The following is a 15,381-nucleotide window of genomic DNA, read 5'->3' on the forward strand; positions in this document are numbered from 1 at the left end:
CCCAGGGTAAGTAGAGGAGTATCTGCATATTACAGACTCACACAATTGAATTATTTATTCTTTCTCTTTGGAGTCCTTACCAAGGTCCGAGAGTACAAAGGTCCTCCAACAGCCACAATAATGTGATAAGAATTTTGTGCAATTACATAACTTCCTTCAACCTTTGGAAAAATCATGCACATTACTTTGATTGAAAAAAAGATACTCTCTAACTGAATGTTCAAAAATTCAAAGAGATTCCAAAAAACATTTTTTAACACTCTCAGAAATAAGTATTATAGTAATCAGAAATAAAGAAGAACTATGCATAGGAAAGGGACAACAGAAATCACAATAAATTCATTCATTCAACAATTCTTTGTTGAGTGCCTACTATTTGTCAGGCAAAATTTCTGTCAATAAGCATGATTAAAAAATAATTCGAGAAGTTTAACAGTCAACATGAAAACTGAAAATATATACTATTCACCAAATAATATTTATATATTTAATAACACCTGACAACTGATGTCAAAAACTATTTATCCTAGTGCCAGTGATAACTCAACCCAGCAATAACTAGCCAAAGGAAACAGCTACAGAACATTAAAAATATTTTTTAAAAAACCAAACAGAACTAACACACTTCATACAGTAACTATTTTTAGTTGCCCCATCTCCCACTCCGAACTAGAAGAAAATAACAGGGAAAAACAAAAACAAAAACACCTTTATCCCTGGGGAAGGGCAGGAAAACATAATGGCCCCAGACCTTACAGATCCCCTACCACTGGGAAGAAGGAAGATCTATGTAAAGGTCCCACTCCCAATTTCTGGGGACACAGCACCTGCCTAAAACTGAGACAGAAATGGGACTACAGAGAGCGTCCCCTCCCTACCACTCCCCACCGTCCACCCTTCCGCAAGCAAGCACTGAGGAATAAATAACTATAGTATACAGCTGGAGGGGAAGAAGAGTTTGTGGACAGAGACCTTCTCTGCAGTGTGATAACAAATAGAAGGTAAGATCAAAAGTTGAGGGTAGAGCAAACATTAGAAAAAATCTCTAAGAAAGAGCCCAAACCCCTTAAAAAAAAAAAAATTAACCCTAGAATGGAAATTGAAGCCTATATAGCACTGAGGGTAACCATAGCAACAAGACCAAAATTAAGCTTAACTACAGACTATAATGACTCAACCTCCCAAGCTGAAAAAGGATACTACTTGGCTCAGTCTCTTCTGTCCTATATGAAACACTTATGTTTCAACCATAAATTTTAAGTCACAGAAAGAAAAAGGAAAACTCCAATATATTGTCAGAGACAAAGGAAAAATATGCTAACGGAGTTGAAGAATGCTTTGGAACAGCTCAAGAGTAAACTCAAAAGAGCTGCATAAGAGATTATCCAGAACGAAACAAAAGGCGGAAAATGTGAGGACAGCGAGCAGGGGAAGGTAGACAGAACAGAAAACCCAAGAGCTGTGAGATCATGTCAATGACGTAACATTCACGTAATCCTGATATCCTACAAAAAAAAAAAAAGAGAATGGGGCAAAAGAAATATCTAAGGAGAAGACAAGGTTGGGGATTTTCAAAACAAATAAGATACAAAACCACAGATAGTAAGAAGCTCAGAGAACAGGCAGAATAGATTACACTTCTAATCCCAAAAACCAACTAGACAAATTATATTGAAACTTCTCAAAACCAAAAATAAAAAAATGTTTAAGAAAGCCAGAAGAAAAAAAAAACAAAAAAAAATTACATTGAAAGAAAAAAAAATTATAACTGATTTATCATCAAAACTTATGTAAGCCAGAAATCAATGGTGTGAAATGCTGAAAGCACTAAAAGAAAAAAACTCAACCATAAGTCCTGTACCTGGTGAAAATATCTTTCAAAAAGAAAATGTATTTTGCTTCTTTTTTTTGCTGTTGGGGGAGGTGGAAACAAAAACAGAGAAGTCATTACCAGCAAAAAAGGAACACAAAAAAGTACCTCAGGCTGGAGGAAATATTATGCCATTAGAGATACATGTACCTCCATAAAGAAATAAGAATACTGGAAATGGCATAAATGAAGGTAAACATAAAAGCATTTTTCTTATTTTTAAACACTGTGAAAGATAACTAGCAGTCTACAGCAGTAAGAGAAGAAATGTAATGTGTCTTTATAGAATATGTAAAAGTAAAACACGTAACAATAGCACAGAGGATGAGAGAAAGGAATTGGAAGTATACTGTTGTATAGTACACATAAATGTTGTCTAATACACCATTAAATGGTTTATTATACCAATTCACATGTGGTATATCTCATCTTTAAATTGCCAGTCACCAGGAAATTACATGACCTTAGTACTCTAGTGTTTAAGCCTAACATTGACCTCAATAATAAACTCTTATTTTTATAATAATAAAAACAATAGCTAATATTTAAATGCTTATTATGTGGCATTTTACTACTGTAAGTTCTTTACCAGTATTAAGCCTTTAGATGACTCCACAAGGAATACTGGCATCCTCATTTTAGGGCTGGGGGAAACCAGAGCCCAAAGAGATTTAGTAACTTGTCCAAAGTCATACATCAATGAAGCATCAGAGTCAGAATTTTAACCTAGGAAAGACAGGCTTCTGAAACTGAATTTTTAACCAACTTTTAGTTCTATAGTACAAGTAATATGTTAGTCTGTTTTGCATTGCTATAAAGGAATACCTGAGGCTGGGTAATTTTTATAAAGAAAAGAGGTTTGCTTGGCTCACGGTTCTGCAGCCTGTATAAGCATGGCACCAGCATCTGCTCAGCTTCTCATGAGGCCTCAGAAAGCTTCCACTTGTGACAGAAAGTGAAGGGGGAACAGAGAGCAAGCATGTCACATGGTGAGAGAGGAAGTATGTGCGAGAGGAGAAAGTACCAGGCTCCTTTAAACAACCAGCTCTTTCATGAACTAACAGAGTGACAGTGCACTCATTACTGTGGGGAAAGCACCCAGGCATTCATGGGGGATCTGACTCCACGATCCAAACACCTCCCACCGGCCCCCACCTCCAACACTGGGGATCACATTTCAATATGAGATTTGGAGGGGACAAATATCCAAACTATATCATTTCTAGTTAATTTGTCTAGAATTATATGAAAGACATCATCAGCAAGACATACATCATTTTGGTGAAATCTCCTGAAGATTAAACAAACAAATTTCAAACGGTAACAAATTCAATTTATAAACACTGTGGTTTTGGCATCCCTTTCCATTCACTGTATCTTGATAATCCAGTCTCTTCACTTTTGACAATTTCATTGACTTTAATACAAAGAGTAAAGCAGTGACGGTAAAATTAACAAGGAAATTTTGAGTAGGGTATGACTTTCAGTTTTGCAAGTACTTGTAAAATGTAACAGATTTTGTATGGAATAAATTTGGTTAGAATATACTGCTACCTCCCTATCACTCCCAAAATACAAGTACAGCAATAACCTTCTAGAATCACCCAATTCATCTGACAAATGATTAAGAGAAAGCCCCCAAAAACAACCATTTCCTAAATTCTAGGATGTACATATTTTCCGCCTTTTATCAATGTTTCAGAAAGCAGTATGCATCTAACACCTCTAATGTCTAAGTACTCTTTTTTCACTAAAAAAAAAAAAAGAACTATTTAAATGGTCGCCTATTATAAGGTGACCATTTATGGTGACCATTTAAATATTTAAAGACCTTATAATAGGTGGCCATTTAAACATTTAGGGAATATTAAGTGCCATGTTCATTACTAATCAGCTTTCATTTTCGGATTTAGAAGACAGAGTGTGAATAGGACAGCAAGGATGCTGGCAGTCCAGGGTGGTCTCGATGTCATTTTTTGAAAAGCACTTAATAAAGGTAAAGTGTTATTTATACAATTTGTTGCAAGACTTTTGTTTTAAAATCCCTATAATAATTTTCTGGCTGGGTGCAGTGGCTCATGCCTGTAATCCCAGCACTTTGGGAAGCTGAGACGGGTGGATCACTTGAGGTCAGGAGCTCCAGACCAGCCTGGCCAATGTGGTAAAACCTTGTCTCTACTAAAAATACAAAAATTAGCTGGGCATGGTAGCAGGCGCCTATAATCCCAGCTACTTGAGAGGCTGAGGCAGGAGAATCACTTGAACCCAGAAGGCAGACATTGCAATGAGCCAAGATTGCACCACTGTACTCCAACCTGGGCAACAGAGCGCTGTGTCTCAAAAGAAAAACAAAAAATTTATTTAGCTATTAAAAAAGGAAAGCCCAGAGCAATTAGGCAAGAGAAAGAAATAAAGGGTATGCAAATTGAAAGGAAGTCATCAAATTAGCCTTGTTACCAGATAACATGACTTTGTATTTTAAAAAGATTCCACCAAAAAACGTTAGAACTGATAAATTCAGGAAAGACTGCAGGATAGAAAATCAAAATACAAAAATCAATAGAATGTATATACACCAACAGTAAATAATCTAAAAAAGAAATCCCAAGTGAGTAATCCGAGTTAAAATAGCTACAAAGAATATAAAATACCTAGGAATCAGTTTAGCCAGAGATGTGAAAGGTCTATAAAAGGAAAACTATAGAACACTGATGAAAGAAATTGAAGAGGACACACGCAAAAATGGAATGATATTCTATGCTCATGGATTGGAATAATTAATTTTTTTTCCTTTTTTTTTGGAGACAGTCTCATTGTGTCACCCAGGCTGGAGTGTAGTGGCTCCATTTTGGCTCTCTACAAACTCCACCTCCCAGGTTCAAGCGATTCTCCTGCCTCAGCCTCCTGAGTAGCTCAGATTATAGGCACGCACCACCATACCCAGCTAACTTTTTGTATTTTTAGTAGAGATGGGGTTTCACTATGATGACCAGGCTGGTTTTGAACTATTGGCCTCAAGTGATCTGCCTGCCTTGGTCTCCCAAAGTGCTGGGATTACAGGCATGAGCCGACCACACCCAGCCAGACTTCATTTTGTTAAAATGACAATACTAACCGAAGCTATTTATAAATTCAATGCAATCCCTATCATAATATCAATGACATTCTTCATAGAGAAAGAAAAAGAGAATTCTAAAACGTACATGAAACCTCAAAAGACCCCAAACAGCCAAAACAATCCTGAGCAAATAACAAAACTGGCAGCATCAAACTACCTGACTTCAAATTTACTAAAAACCTATAGTAACCGAAACAGCATGGTACAGGAGGAGGGCAGGGAAGTGCTAGGTAGAGAAAGGCAGGTGCCTGGCTAGGGCTCCACCCTCAGGCCTGTGCCCACGGACCTAGGTGAGGACAGGCACTCCTGCCTTGGTGCCCAAATGTTGCATTTTCCAAGACCAACCTGGCCTGCCACGCTCCCATCGTGTGCCTATAAAAATCCCAAGACCCTAGCAAGCAAAGACACACAAGTGGCTGGAAGTTGAGAGGAACATATCAGCAGAAGAACGCACGAGTGGCTGGATGTCCAGAGGAACACATCAGTTGAAAAGCACACTGACAGGCACTGGCAGATGCCGGCAAGCCACTGACCAACAGAACAATGCAGAGTTTGGCTGGGGCAGTCAGAGGAAAGTCCAGCAGCTGAGCGGCCCAACTCCAGGGGAAAACCGCCTTCCCAATCCCCTTTTGGCTCACAGTCCATCTGTTGAGAGCTACTTCCACCATTCAAAAAAATTTTACACTCATTCTCCAAGCCCACAAGTGATCCGACTTTTCTGGTACACCAAGGCAAGAATCCAGGATACAGAAAGCCCTTGGGACAATGCAGAGGGTCTAATGAACTGATAAACACAAGTCACCTAGAGATGGCAAAACTAAAAGAGCACACAGTAACACAAACCCACTGGGGCTTCAGGAGCTGTAAACATTCACCACTAGACGCTGCCTGTGGTGTCAGAGCCCCACAACCTGCCCATCTGTATGTTTTTCCCTACCTAGAGGTTTGAACAGCAGGGCACTAAAGAAGCAAGCCACACCCCCGTCACACACCCTGCAAGGGGGACGAGGAAACCTTTCTGATTCAGTACTGGCATAAAAACAGACACAGACCAGTGGACAACAGAGAACCCAGATATAAATCCACACATTTACAATCCACTCATCTTCACAAAAAAGCACAAAGAACATACAATGGGGGGAAAGAACAGTCTTTTAAAAAAAATGGTGCTAAGAAAAATGGATAACTATATGCAGAAAAAACTAGGTCAGACAGGATGGCTCGTGTCTGTAATCCCAGCACTTTGGGAGGCCAAGGCAAGTGGATCACTTGAGGTCAGGAGTTCAAGACCAGCCTGGCCAACATGGCAAAACCCTGTCTCCACTAAAAATACAAAAATTAGCTGGGTATGGTGGCATGCACCTGTAATCCCAGCTAGTGGGGAGGCTGAGACAGGAGAATTGCTCTAAACCCGGGAGGCGGAGGTTGCAGTGAGCCGAGACCGTGCCACTGCACTCTAGCCTGGGCGACAGAGCAAGACTGTCATAAAATAAAAAACAAGAAACTAGACTCCTCATTTTTCACCATACACAAAAAATCAAATCAAAGTGGACTGAAGGCCTAAATCCAAAACCTGAAACTATGAAACTACTAGAAAAAAACATTGGGGGAAATGCTCCAGGAGATTGATCTGGGAAGAGATGTTTTTTGTGTAATACTTCAAAAGGGCAAATAACAAAAGCAAAAATAGACAAATCGGATTTCATCAAGCTAAAAACTTCTGCTCAGCAAAGGCAACAATCAATAAAATTAAGAGACAACCTGTAGAATGGAAGAAAACATTTGCAAAATACCCTCAAGACTGTATAAGGAGCTCAAACAACTTACTAGCAAAAAACAAAACAAAAACAAACCCACAAAAAATTCTATTTTTAAATGGGGAAAGTCCCAGCACTTTGGGAGGCTAAGACAGACAGATAACTTGAGCTCAGGAGTTCGAGACCAGCCTGGGCAACACGGCAGAAACTCCCGTCTCTGTAAAAAATACAAAAATTAGCTGTGCGTGGTGGCACACACTTGTAATCACAGTTACTCGGGAGGCTGAGGTGGGAGAATCACCTGAGTCCAGGAGGCTAATGTTGCAGTGGGCCAAGACTGCACCACTGCACTCCAGCGTAGGCAATGAAATGAGACTCTGTCTAAAAAAAATTAAAGAAATGGGCAAATGATCTGAAACCTTCAAAAGAAGACATAATAAATGGCCAGCAGTCACATGAAAAAATGTTCAACATCACTAATCATCAGAGAAATGCAAATCAAAACTACAATGAGATAAAATCTCACCCCAGTTAAAATGGCTTATATCGAAAAGCAGGCAGACTGGGCAGAGTGGCACACGTCTGTAATCCCAGCACTTTAGGAGGTCAAGGCAGGGGGATCACAAGGTAAGGGGTTCGAGACCAGCCTAGGCAACATGGTGAAAGCCCATCTCTACTAAAAATATAACAATTAGCCGAGCATGGTGGCATGCGCCTGTAATCCCAGCTATTCGGAAGGCTGAGGCAGGAGAACTGTTTGAACCCAGGAGATAGAGGTTGCAGTGAGCCGAGATTGTGCCACTGCACTCCAGCCTGGGTGACAGAACAAGACTCCATCAAGGGGGAAAAAAAAAAAAAGAAAGAAAGAAAAAGAAAAGCAGGCAATAACAAATGCTGGTGAGGATGTGGAGAAATATAAATTAGTACAGGCATTGTGTAAATTAGAACAGCCACGGCTGTTCCTCGAAAGACTAAAAATAAAATTACCATATGATCCAGAAAATTGCTACTGGGTATATATCCAAAAGAAAGGAAATCAATGTATCAAAAAGATACCTGTACTACCATGTTTATTGCAGCACCATTCATAATAGCCAACGTTTGGAATTAACCTAAGTGCCCATCAACAGATAAATGGATAAAGAAAATGTGGTATATACACACACAATGGAATATTATTCAGCCAGAAAAAAGAGATTGGGTGCTGTGGCTCACGCCTATAATCCCAGCACTTTGGGAGGCCGAGGCAGGCAGATCACGAGGTTAAGAGATCAAGACCTTCCTGTCCAATGTGGCAAAACCCTGCCTCTACTAAAAATGTGAAAATTAGCTGGGTGTGGTGGCACGCACCTGTAGTCCCAGCTACTCAGGAAGCTGAGGCAGGAGAATCGCTTGAACCTGGGAGGTAGAGGTTGCAGTGAGCCAAGATCGCCCCACTGCACTCCAGCCTGGCGACAGAGCAAGACTCCCTCCAAGGAAAAAAAAAAAAGAAATACTGCCATTTGCAACAACATGGATGGAACTGGAGTTCATAATGTTAAGTGAAAAAAGTCAAGCAGACCAGGTGTGGTGGTTCATGTCTGTAATCCTAGCACTTTGGGAGGCCAAGGCAGGAGGATCACTTGAGCTCAAGAGTTTGAAACCAACCTGGGCAACAAAGTGAGACCTCATCACTACCAAAAAACAAAAATAAGCCAAGCACAGAGAGACAAATATCACATGTTCTCACTCATATGTAGGAGCTAAAAATAGATCTCATGAAGATGAGAGTAGATTGGTGTTTACCAGAGGATAGGAAGAGTAGTGGGGAGGAAAGGGGAATAAAGATAAGTTGATTAATGGGCCCAAATATACAGTTTGACAGAAGAAATAAAACGTAGTGTTAGATCAGTAAGGTGACTATAACTTATAATAATCTAGTGTACATTTCAAAATAACTAGAAAAAATTAATCCAAATGTTTCTAGCATAAAGGACAAACATTTAAGGTAATGAATATCCCAAGTACACTGAGATTTGATATTTACAAATTATGAATGGATTAAATGATCACATGTACCCCTCAAAAATATACATCTATTATGCATCGTTAAAGGAAAAGAAAACACTTTCTTAAACATTTTGTAGCCATGAATATCCAGTCAGAGACTCAGTATACTGTCATACTAATATAGAAGATTGATGTATGTGGTAATGATCTCACTAGCCTCCTCTCAGACAATGATGTCATCCCAGTAAATAACATGATTAGCTAAACAATATGATTAGTAAATAATATGATTAGCCCAGTAAATAATATGATTAGAGGGAAATCTGTCTGTATTGTCAAAGAAAAAGACTTATACTGTAATATACCAAAAATCTACCTCTTCCCTAATAGTTAAGAAGTCAAAAACGGGTAGATGTAGGATGGGTGCAGTGGCTCACGCCTGTAATCCCAGCACTTTGGGAGGCCGAGGTAGGAGGATCACCTGAGATCAGAAGTTCGAGACCAGCCTGGTCAACATGGTGAAGCCCCATCTCTACTAAAAATACAAAAAAATTAGCCAGGTGTGGTGGCTGGCGCTTGTAATCCTATCTACTTGGGAAGGCTAAGGCAGGAAAATCCCTTAAACCCAGGAGGTGGAGTTGCAGTGAGCCGAGATCGCTCCATTGTGCTCCAGCCTGGGCAACAAGAGTGAAATTCCGTCTCAAACAAAACAAAAAAAAAGGTAGATGTGTGTAGGTCTCCAGAGTTCAGAAACAGTTGTAGCACGTTTCAACTGCTGCTTTCAGATACTGGTCCTTCCACTGTCTAATGGATATAGGGTAAAGGGTTATCCCTTATCCCACAGTTCCTTAGAGGAAATAGTTAAGTGACAGATACTGTTTTATCATGGCTTTTAGAATCAGAAAGGCCTGACTTTGAAGCCAGGCTTTATTAATATATCAACTGTGTGGTCTTAAGCAAATCACTTAACTTTCTGAGCCTTAGTTGCATTCCATGACACATATGTTGAAGCAATGTGCCAAGTCTTCTCATTCCAGCTCATTCTAAGCTGGAAAGCAGCCCATGGGTGGTTTATCTCAGGACAGCAGGGGGAAGCCAGAGTTTGAAGTCACTTTGTTAACTAGTAAGAATTCAGCACTGATGAGCTCATAACTTTTGCTTGAAAATATTTTTCCAGAGTAAACTCTAGTACACCAATCTAACTGCTTGATTAATTCATCAACAGAACCAAATTAATGTTTTCAAATTTTAATTTTATATAATTCTCATGAGGATCAATACTTTTCAACTTTTTTTTTTTTTTGGAGACAAGGTCTCATTCTATTGCCCAGGCTGTAGTGCAGTGGCACAACCACAGCTCATCACAACCTTGACTTCCCAGGCTCAAGTGATCCTCCCACCTCAGCCTCTCAAGTAGCTGAGAACACAGGCACATGCCATCACACCTTGCTAATTTTTTCATTTTTTGGTAAAGATGGGATCTCACTATGTTGCCCAGGCTAAAAAAATTATCTTGACTGACACAGAGTTAAAAAGTAAAGTATACATAAGTTAAAAAGGCAAAAAATATATGCCTTCCCAAAGAACTTGATGTCACCAACATACATGCTTAAAAACCATCTTTAGGTAATGACAAAGATGAACTATGAATTCATAAAATAAGTCATGTTGTATGTTGGTGAGTTTCGAAGAATAACTCAAACACAACATAAGGCTCATGGTATATACACTATGAAAACATTAAGTACTCATTTGCATAAAACATACTTACTACTGATAGTTTCAAATGTTAACATTTAAATGCAAGCTCTGTGGCTGGGCGTGGTGGCTCACGCCTATAATCCCAGATCCCCACACTTTGGGAGGCCGAGCTGGGTGGATCACCTAAATTCAGGAGTTCGAAACCAGCCTGGCCAACATAGTGAAACCTCATCTCTACTGAAAATACAAAAATTAGCCAGGCATAGTGGCGGGTGCCTGTAATCCCAGCTACTCGGGAGGCTGAGGCAGGAGAATCGCTTGAACCTGGGAGGCGGAGGTTGCAGTGAGCCAAGATCACACCACTGCACTCCAGCCTGGGTGACAGTGAGACTCCGTCTCAATAAATAAATAAATAAATAAATAAATAAATAAATAAATAAAATAAAGTAAGATTTAAAAATGCAAGCTCTGTTCCTATATGTGTTTTGAAAAAAATGTTCCTTCTAAAACTAAAAAGTATGTGTGTTTACATTACTGTTTCTTCAATGCAGAGTCCAATAGAACAAAATGTTTCTTTACTTCAAATGTGTTTCATAGTACTAACCATTTCATTTCTTTCCGGTATGTAAATATCTTAAGGTAGAGTCATGCTTAGCTCCAAAAAAATAATAAAAGGCCCCTTGAAATTCTGTAAATAATAACATACAAATGCAAAGTATAAATTCCTGAAGTCTAAGCAAAGAACAAATACTGAGGAAACAACTACCAGGGATTAGAAAGCAGAATAGTACCCAAAGCCCACACTGAGTTGATCAGTCAGGCAGAAGAGACACCTCATTGAACATCCAGAGTATTTAGGAGAGACCCCAAAAGAGTTAATCCTTAGTATCGAGGCAAACCATACTTATACTAAAGTCTATTCAAGACTCACCATTACAAAGCTTTAACACAGGATTCAAGAGGATTAGCTAATCTGTGTTTAAGTGTGTGCTAGAATAAAATCCAACATTTTAAAAATAAAGACAACAAATTCAGGTACTTATAAGGTTTACAGTGTCTACGAGATATCAAAAATTTACTAGATACAAGAAACAGAAAATTGTAACCAATCACCAGAAAAGTATCAGGCAAAAGAGTGACAGAGATGATAAAAACTGGTATACAAGAAGTTTAAAACAGCTATTATAAATATGCTCAAGAATTTAAACAAAAATAAAAACATGGAAATAGAAACTATATTTTAAAAAGAAACATGAAACTTTAGAGTGAAAAATATAATATCTGAACTAAAAAGTTATTGTATGGTGTTTTTTTGTTTGTTTGTTTGTTTGTTTGTTTGTTTGTTTTGATACAGGGTCTTTCTCTGTTGCCCAGGCTGGAGAATACAGTGGCATGATCTTGACTCATTGCAACCTCTGCCTCCCAGGCTCAAGCAATCCTCCCACCTCAGCCTCCCAAGTAGCTGGGGCTACAGGTGTATACCACCACTCCTGGCTAATTTTTTTGTATTTTTTGTAGAGGAAGGGTTTCGCCATGTTGCCCAGGCTGGTCTTGAACTCCTGGGCTCAAGTGATCGACCTGCTTAGGCCTCCCAAAGTGCTGGATTATAGGGGTGGGTCACTGTGCCTGGCCCTGTGTAGCCTTAAAAGCATATTAAACACTACTGAATAAAAGAGCAGTGAACTTGAAGAAAGGGGAATAGGAACTATCCAATCTGAAGTACAGTGAAGAAAAAGAGCTAGAACTGGGGGTGGGTGGGGAGGAAAGGAAAGAAAATAATCAGTCTCAGTAACCTGTGAAAAACCACCAAGCTTTTTACATACCCGTACTTAGAGAACAAGAAAAGGGAAGGATGAACAGAAAACATATTTGAAGAACAGTACTGAAATACCTCCCAAATTTGATGATAAACCCATGGATCCAAAATGCTCAAGGAAACTCACATGTCCAAACAAAGGTATATCATACATTCCTGAAAAATAGTAATAGAGAAAATCTTGAAAGCACTAAGAGGGAAAAAGATATACAGTGAAACAAAAATAAGAATAATCACTGACTTGTAATCAGAAACAATGTAAGCCACAAGACAACAGAAGAAACAACTTTACTATACTGATAGAAGAAAAAAGCTCAGCCTAGGCTTATATATCCAACAACAAAATTACAAATAATTTTAAAAAGGGCAAATGACTTAAATAAAACAATGCAACATCTTTAGTCATTAGGGAAATGCAAATCAAAACCAGAATGACATACAACTTCACACCTACAAGAATGGCTATAATAAAATGAATAAGTCCGGGCATGGTGGCTCACACCTGTAATTAATCCTAGCACTTTGGGAGGCTGAGGTGGGTGGATTGCCTGAGCTCAGGAGTTCAAAACCAGACTGGGCAACACGGTGAAACCCCATCTCTATTAAAAATACAAAAAAATTAGCCAGGCATGGTGGCGTGTGCCTGTAGTCCCAGCTACTTGGGAGGCTGAGGCAGGAGAATGGCTTGAACCTGGGAGGCAGAGGTTGCAGTGAGCCGAGATCGCGCCACTGCACTCCACACTCCAGCCTGGGCGACAGAGTGAGACACCATCTCCAAAAAAATAAATAAAATAAAATAAATTAACAAGAACGTAAAAAACCCTGCAACACCCATACACTGTCGGTTGAAATGTAAAAGGGTACAGCTGTTCTGGAAAACAGCCTGGTGGTTCTTCAAAAAGGCAAACACAGAATTACCATATGACCTGACAATTCTGATCCAAAAAGAACTGAAAACAGAGATTCAAACAGATACCTGTATGCCAATATTCACAGCAGCATTATTTACAATAGAAGAAAGGTGGAAACAACCCATAAAAAATGAATGAATAAAATGTGGTATATATACACAGTGAAGTATTATTTAGCCACAAAAAAAAAAAAAAAAAAAAAAATGGGTGTTTGCAGCCATTACAGCTCTCCAGCACCTTTAGCTCACTGAGCTCCTGCAGAGGGAGCTGAAGAATAAGTAAACATTCTCAAACACAACATGGCCTGTACAAAACAGAGAGCCTGCAAATTGACCATGGTAAAGCACACAGGAAGCAATTAGCCATAAAAGCCATTCACAAGAGTGCACCCTCTGTTGGAGGGGTAAAGAAATGTCATCATTACAGGCCTGGTACTCTGTGACACTGAACTTCTGATTCACAAACCTCCCTTCCAGCATCTGGTATGGGACTTCAAAACAGATCTGTGCTTCCAGAATACAGCTACTGGTGCTCTGCAATGATGGTTGACCTTTTTGGAGACATCAACCACTCTGCCAGCCATGTCAAACATGAACAATTATGCCAAAAGACATTCAGCTACCTTGCAGCATATATGGAGTACATGCTTAAGAATATGCTATGATGAGAAACACTTCATTCTCAAAAAAGAAAAAAAAATTATCTCTTCCCTGTTACTGGTAGTTCTGAACCCTAGATTTTTTTCCCCCATGGGGTAAAAAGCTACCTAAGTAAATGACTGCAAGTGGGAAAACGGGGAACAGAAATCAGGTACAAGGAGTTTTTCTATTTTCATGTTGCATGAGAATTTTTAATATAAATATGGGTATATAAAGCATTAATGCAAGTCAGAGTGTTTCAGTGAGCAAGTTTCCACAGTTCAACTAGTAAGTACATATTTTTAATATTGTCTCTCTTCTGTGTTGTTCCTGCAACTGCAAAAAAAAGGAATGGGCCAGGCACGGTGGCTCACGACTGTAATCCCAGCACTTTGGGAGACTGAGACAGATGGATTACTTGAGGTCAGGAGTTCGAAACCAGCCTGGCCAGCATGGTGAAATCCCGTCTCTACTAAAAATACAAAAATGAGCCGGGTGTGGTGGTGGGCGCCTGTAGTGCCAGTTACTCGGGTGGCTGAGGCAGGAGAATTGCTTGAGCCTGGGAGGTGGAGGTTGCAGTGAGCAGAGATCACGCCATTGCACTCCAGCTTGGGCAACAGAGCGAAACTCCAACTCAAAAAAACAAACAAACAAAGGAATGAAGTTCTGATATATGCTACAAATGTATGAATCTTGAAAACAGTATGATAAGTGAAATAAGCCAGACATAAAATGGCAAATACTGTATGATTCTACTATATGAAATATTTAGAACAGGCAAATTCATAAAAACAGAAAGTAGACTGGAGGTTATCAGGGGCTGGGGAGAAAGAGGAATGGGAAATTATTGCTTAACAGGTACAGTATTTCTGTTTGGTGTGATGAAAGAAGAATTATTTTTCCATGTGAATTTGAGAAAAATGGAGTGATGAAAAATGTTGAAAATAGATAGGCGTGGTGATTGGGCAACATTGTGAATGTAAATACCACTGAAATGTTCACTTAAAGGTGATTAAAATGGGCCAGGCACAGTGACTCATGCCTAAAACCCCAGCACTTTGGGAGGCCAAGGCACGAGGATCACTTGAGCCCAGGAGTTTGAGAACAGCCTGGACAATGTAGTGAGACCTCATCTCTACTAAAAAAAAAGTAAAAATTAGCCAGGCATGGTGACGCATGCCTGTAGTACCAGCTACTTGGGAGGCTGAGCTGGGAGGATTACTTGAGCCAAGGAGGTCAAGGCTACAGTGAGCCGTGATCAAGCCACTGCACTCCAGCCTGGGTGACAGACTGAGACCCTGTCTCAAAAAAAAAAAAAGTTAAAATGATTAATTTTATGTCATAAATCCCAATACTTTGGGAAGCCAATGCAGGAAGATCGCTTAATGCCAGGACCCTTACCACTACAAAATATTCAAGAATTAGCCAGGTGTAGTGCCATGCACCCATAGTTCCAGCTACACAGGATGCTAAAGTGGGAGGATTTCTTGGGCCTCGGAGACTGAGGTACCACTGAATTCCAGCCTAGGCAACACAGTGAGACCAGCCTGGCCAACATAGTAAAACCCCGTCTCTACTAAA

General features: G+C 39.6%; 1 protein-coding gene across 1 annotated transcript in view; it reads right to left on the minus strand.

The window, feature by feature from the left end:
• The window catches only part of USP32 (ubiquitin specific peptidase 32), a 222,552-nt gene that overhangs the window by 128,881 nt on the left and 78,290 nt on the right, over nucleotides 1-15,381 (minus strand). The gene's annotated exons all lie outside the window — the stretch shown is intronic.

The sequence above is a fragment of the Theropithecus gelada genome, chromosome 16 (assembly GCF_003255815.1).
Source record: "Theropithecus gelada isolate Dixy chromosome 16, Tgel_1.0, whole genome shotgun sequence".
NCBI lineage: Eukaryota > Metazoa > Chordata > Mammalia > Primates > Cercopithecidae > Theropithecus > Theropithecus gelada.